This window comes from Anolis carolinensis, unplaced genomic scaffold (genome assembly GCF_035594765.1).
Source record: "Anolis carolinensis isolate JA03-04 unplaced genomic scaffold, rAnoCar3.1.pri scaffold_14, whole genome shotgun sequence".
In the NCBI taxonomy this organism is placed as follows: domain Eukaryota; kingdom Metazoa; phylum Chordata; class Lepidosauria; order Squamata; family Dactyloidae; genus Anolis; species Anolis carolinensis.
In genome coordinates, this window is record NW_026943825.1 from 7191228 (window position 1) to 7197301 (window position 6074).

The 6074-nt window shown below is 48.2% G+C and overlaps 1 protein-coding gene across 1 annotated transcript in view; it reads left to right on the forward strand.

Moving 5' to 3' along the window:
• Positions 1–5372: 5372 nt before the first annotated feature.
• The window catches only part of esrra (estrogen related receptor alpha), a 19556-nt gene continuing 18854 nt past the window's right edge, over positions 5373–6074 (forward strand). The window contains exon 1 of the mRNA XM_062965170.1: positions 5373–5623. The gene's annotated coding sequence lies outside the window, so the exon portion shown is untranslated. The remainder of the gene's footprint in view (positions 5624–6074) is intronic.

A 6074-nucleotide genomic window follows, 5' to 3' on the forward strand; every position in this document is an offset into this window, starting at 1 on the left:
AAGTTTTAATAGTAAAGGTAAAAGGTTTTCCCCTGATGTTAAGTCCAGATGTGTCCGACTCTGGGAGTTGGTGGTCATCTCTATTTCTAAGCCGTAGAGCCAGCGTTGTCCATAGACACCTCCAAGGTCATGACTGCATCCAGTGCCGTTACCTTCCCACCAGAGCAGTACCTATTCATCTACTCACACTCTGGGGGTTGGTGCTCATCTCCATTTCTAAGCCCAATAGCCGGCGTTGTCCATAGACACCTCCAAGGTCATGACTGCATTGAGCGCTGTTACCTTCCCACCAGAGCAGTACCTATTGATCTACTCACACTCAGGGGGTTGGTGCTCATCTCCATTTCTAAGCCCAAGAGCCGGCGTTGTCCATAGACACCTCCAAGGTCCTGACTGCATTGAGCGCCGTTACCTTCCCGCCAGAGCAGTACCTATTCATCTACTCACACTGTCACTTTGTGCTCATCTCCATTTCTAAGCCCAAGAGCCGGCGTTGTCCATAGACACCTCCAAGATCATGACTGCATTGAGTGCCGTTACCTTCCCACCAGAGCAGTACCTATTGATCTACTCACACTCTGGCACTTGGTGCTCATCTCCATTTCTAAGCCCAAGAGCCGGCGTTGTCCATAGACACACCCAAGGTCATGACTGCATGGAGCTCCGTGACCTTCCCACCAGAGCAGTACCTATTGATCTACTCACACTCTGGCACTTTGTGGTCATCTCTATTTCTAAGCCCAAGAGCCGGCGTTGTCCGTAGACACCGCCAAGGCCATGACTGCATGGAGTGCCATTACCTTCCCACCAGAGCAGTACCTATTGATCTACTCACCTTTGCATGTTTTCAAACTGCTAGGTTGGCAGAAGCTGGAGCTAACAGCGGGTGCTCACTCCGCTCCCCAGATTCGAACTTGCAACCTTTCGGTCTGCAAGTTCAGCAGCTCAGCGCTTTAACACGCTGCACCACCGGGGGCTCAATCCTATGCATGCCTATGATTATAAATTTATTTATTTAGTTACTTACTGGTACTAAGTAAATAAATAAATAAATAAATAATATTCCGCCCTTCTCACTCATTCCTTTCCACACGCTGCTGGCAATTTTATGGTGTAGTAAATTAGATAAATTAGCCTCCCCACATAAAGCAGTACCTACATTTCCTACAACTGTCTTTCGGGCTGCTTAGGTCAACAGCGAGCTAGGCTATTAAATGGTTGGGGAGTTTCTCAGGCATGATGGAAGTTGTAGTTCACCCACAATCTTATGTATTTTGTAAAAAAATTAAAAAAATTTCAAATGACCCAGGCAACGCCGGGTACCCAAGCTAGATAATAATAATAATAATACTAATAATAATCGCCATTATCATTACCACAATCTTACATCTCAAATTAATAAAATAGACCCATCTATACAGAAGCTAATTCTGTATTGATTCAATAGGTTTCATGTCTACCCTCAATATGTTTATTTTAGGTCCTAACGTGCCATCTAGTGGTAAATTAAATGCGACAAGTTTTAAACTATCTTTTGCAGGAGTTAAACAGAGCAAATACTATTAATAATAATAATAATAATAATAATAATAATAATAATAATAATAATAATAAAGTATATATGCATAAACACAGACTGGATATGCATAAACACAGACATGCCTAACAACTACATATCGAACTACACAGCATACATATCTATTTTAATAATTGTATTATTACTATTATTATTGTTGTTGTTGTTATTATTATTATTATTATTATTATTATTATTATGGTGTTGTTTTTGTTATTTATTACTCTAATAACATATAGAAATCTAAACCGCAATGTCTTTTGGTGCTTCGGGGCAATGGCCGTTTGTTGCGCGGCAGGTTTGGCACATGGGTCCCACCCACCCGGGTGACAAAACCAGCACCAACTGGTGCAAACTGGTCACGTGCGGCAATGCATTGACTGGAAGGAAAGCCAGTCCTTAGAAGGTTGTCCACTCTCTGTTTTCAACCTTTTCCTATGCAACATTCAGATTCCAAGTCTGAATTACTGGGTTGCAATTTCATTCAAACACAGGCAGGATGGCCATCTGTCGGGTGGGCTTTGATGGGTCTCGGATTCTATGATTCAGAGGGTAGATGGCCATCTGTCGGGAGGGCTTTGATGGGTCTTGGATTCAATGATTCAGAGGGTAGATGGCCATCTGTCGGGAGGGCTTAGGTGGGTCTCGGATTCTATGATTCAGAGGCTAGATGGCCATCTGTCGGGAGGGCTTTGGTGGGTCTTGGATTCAATGATTCAGAGGCTAGATGGCCATCTGTCGGGAGGGCTTAGGTGGGTCTCGGATTCTATGATTCAGAGGCTAGATGGCCATCTGTCGGGAGGGCTTTGATGGGTCTTGGATTCAATGATTCAGAGGGTAGATGGCCATCTGTCGGGAGGGCTTAGGTGGGTCTCGGATTCTATGATTCAGAGGCTAGATGGCCATCTGTCGGGAGGGCTTTGATGGGTCTTGGATTCAATGATTCAGAGGGTAGATGGCCATCTGTCGGGAGGGCTTTGGTGGGTCTCGGATTCTATGATTCAGAGGGTAGATGGCCATCTGTCGGGAGGGCTTTGGTGGGTCTCGGATTCTATGATTCAGAGGCTAGATGGCCATCTGTCGGGAGGGCTTTAGTGGGTCTCGGATTCAATTATTCAGAGGCTAGATGGCCATCTGTCGGGAGGGCTTTGGTGGGTCTCGGATTCAATGATTCAGAGGCTAGATGGCCATCTGTCGGGAGGGCTTTGGTGGGTCTCGGATTCTATGATTCAGAGGATAGATGGCCATCTGTCGGGAGGGCTTTGATGGGTCCTGGATTCTATGATTCAGAGGATAGATGGCCATCTGTCGGGAGGGCTTTGGTGGGTCTCGGATTCTATGATTCAGAGGGTAGATGGCCATCTGTCGGGAGGGCTTTGGTGGGTCTTGGATTCAGTAATTCAGAGGCTAGATGGCCATCTGTCGGGAGGGCTTTGATGGGTCCTGGATTCTATGATTCAGAGGCTAGATGGCCATCTGTCGGGAGGGCTTTGATGGGTCTCGGATTCTATGATTCAGAGGCTAGATGGCCATCTGTCGGGAGGGCTTTGATGGGTCTTGGATTCTATGATTCAGAGGATAGATGGCCATCTGTCGGGAGGGCTTTGGTGGGTCTCGGATTCTATGATTCAGAGGGTAGATGGCCATCTGTCGGGAGGGCTTTGGTGGGTCTTGGATTCAGTAATTCAGAGGCTAGATGGCCATCTGTCGGGAGGGCTTTGATGGGTCCTGGATTCTATGATTCAGAGGCTAGATGGCCATCTGTCGGGAGGGCTTTGATGGGTCTCGGATTCTATGATTCAGAGGCTAGATGGCCATCTGTCAGGAGGGCTTTGATGGGTCTTGGATTCAATGATTCAGAGGGTAGATGGCCATCTGTCGGGAGGGCTTTGATGGGTCCCGGATTCAATGATTCAGAGGCTGGATGGCCATCTGTCGGGAGGGCTTTGGTGGTGTCTTCCCACACAATAAAAGAGGATTGGAGTAAAGGGTGCTTTGGTATCGAGGATTCTAAGATTCAGAGGCTGGATGGCCATCTGTCGGGAGGGCTTTGGTGGTGCCTTCTTACACATTAAAAGGAAACTGGACTAAATTGGATGTAAGATTCTAAGGTTCAGAAGCTGGATGGCCACCTGTTGGGAGGGCTTTGGTGGTGCCTTAAACACATTTAAAAGGGAATTTAAGATTCAGAGGCTGGGTGGCCATCTGTTGGGAGGGCTTTGGTGGTGTCTTCCCACACAATAAAAGAGGATTGGATTAAAGAGCCCTTGGGGTCTCGGATTCTATGATTCAGAGGCTGGGTGGCCATCTGTCGGGAGGGCTTTGGTAGGTCTCGGATTCTATGATTCAAAGGGAGATGGCCATCTGTTGGGAGGGCTTTGGTGGTGTCTTACCACACAATAAAAGAGGATTCGAGTCAAGAGCCCTTGGGGTCTCGGATTCTAAGATTCAGAGGCTGGATGGCCATCTGTTGGGAGGGCTTTGGTGGTGCCTTGAACACATTTAAAAGGGAATTTAAGATTCAGAAGCTGGATGGCCATCTGTCGGGAGGGCTTTGGTGGTGCCTTACCACACAATAAAAGAGGATTAGAGTCAAGAGCCCTTGGGGTCTCGGATTCTAAGATTCAGAAGCTGGATGGCCATCTGTCGGGAGGGCTTTGGTGGTGCCTTAAACACATTTAAAAGGGAATTTAAGATTCATCGGCTGGATGGCCATCTGTCGGGAGGGCTTTGGTGGTGCCTTACCACACAATAAAAGAGGATTCGAGTCAAGAGCCCTTGGGGTCTCGGATTCTAAGATTCAGAGGCTGGATGGCCATCTGTCGGGAGGGCTTTGGTGGTGCCTTAAACACATTTAAAAGGGAATTTAAGATTCAGAAGCTGGATGGCCATCTGTCGGGAGGGCTTTGGTGGTGCCTTCCCACACAATAAAAGGAAATTTAAGATTCATCGGCTGGATGGCCATCTGTCGGGAGGGCTTGGTGGTGCCTTAAACACATTTAAAAGGGAATTTAAGATTCAGAGGCTGGGTGGCCATCTGTTGGGAGGGCTTTGGTGGTGCCTTAAACACATTTAAAAGGGAATTTAAGATTCAGAGGCTGGGTGGCCATCTGTTGGGAGGGCTTTGGTGGTGCTTAACCGCACATTTAAAAGGGAATTTAAGATTCAGAAGCTGGGTGGCCATCTGTCGGGAGGGCTTTGGTGGTGCCTTAAACACATTTAAAAGGGAATTTAAGATTCAGAGGCTGGGTGGCCATCTGTCGGGAGGGCTTTGGTGGTGTCTTCCCACACAATAAAAGGGAATTTAAGATTCAGAAGCTGGGTGGCCATCTGTCGGGAGGGCTTTGGTGGTGCCTTAAACACATTTAAAAGGGAATTTAAGATTCAGAGGCTGGGTGGCCATCTGTCGGGAGGGCTTTGGTGGTGCCTTAAACACATTTAAAAGGGAATTTAAGATTCAGAGGCTGGATGGCCATCTGTCGGGAGGGCTTTGGTGGTGCCTTACCACACAATAAAAGGGAATTTAAGATTCAGAAGCTGGATGGCCATCTGTCGGGAGGGCTTTGGTGGTGCCTTAAACACATTTAAAAGGGAATTTAAGATTCAGAGGCTGGGTGGCCATCTGTCGGGAGGGCTTTGGTGGTGTCTTACCACAAAATAGAAAGGCATTGGATTAAAGGAAGCCTAGAAAGGGAAGAAAACATGCGTGGGGGCGGGGTTATGCAGAACAGGGGGCGGGGCCCATACGGGGCAGGGGCGGGGCCTACTGGGGCAGGGGCGGTCCCGCGTGGCCCCGCCCCTTGCTCCGCCCCCTTCCCCGCCAGCTGGAGGAAGCCGAGTAGGAAGTGGGTTGCGATGTCCTTTTGTGTCCTACAGCCGGAGCGGCGAGGCGGAGGCGGAGGAGGAGGCGCCCGGCCCCGGCCCATGGCCCCCACGACGCCCCGAGCCACCAGGGGCCCCTGAGCCGCCTCCCCGCTCGCCCAGGCCGGCCCAGGCCCCGAACGGGCTGCCTCTGACGCCTCCGAGCCCTTGTCTGCTGCCGCCAAGGTCAGTGCGAGCGCGGGAGGGGCGGGGGCTGCGCACCGCTTCCTGCCTCCTGCTTCCCAGGGATCCAAGGCCGGCGGGACCCGGGCTTGGAGGCTCCAAAGTAGGGAAGGGGTCCCAGCGAGGAGCAGGCAGGAGCCACACAGTGTTGGGAAGGGAAGGGGGAAGGCAGCCTGGGGAAGGGAATAGCTTCACTCACTATTAATATTATTATTATTACTATTATTATTATTAGTATCCAAAAGCCAGGTTTTTATTGATTGGGTCAATTAAAGAAAAAACTTATGTGGGTCACAAGAAATAGTCCAAACTCACGAACCAATCAATAATAATAATATATAATATTATAATATAATAATGCTATCAGAAGGTATAATAACATCATAATGCAAACTCAGGAACCAATCAATAATATATATAATATTATAATATAATATAATAATACTATCAGAAG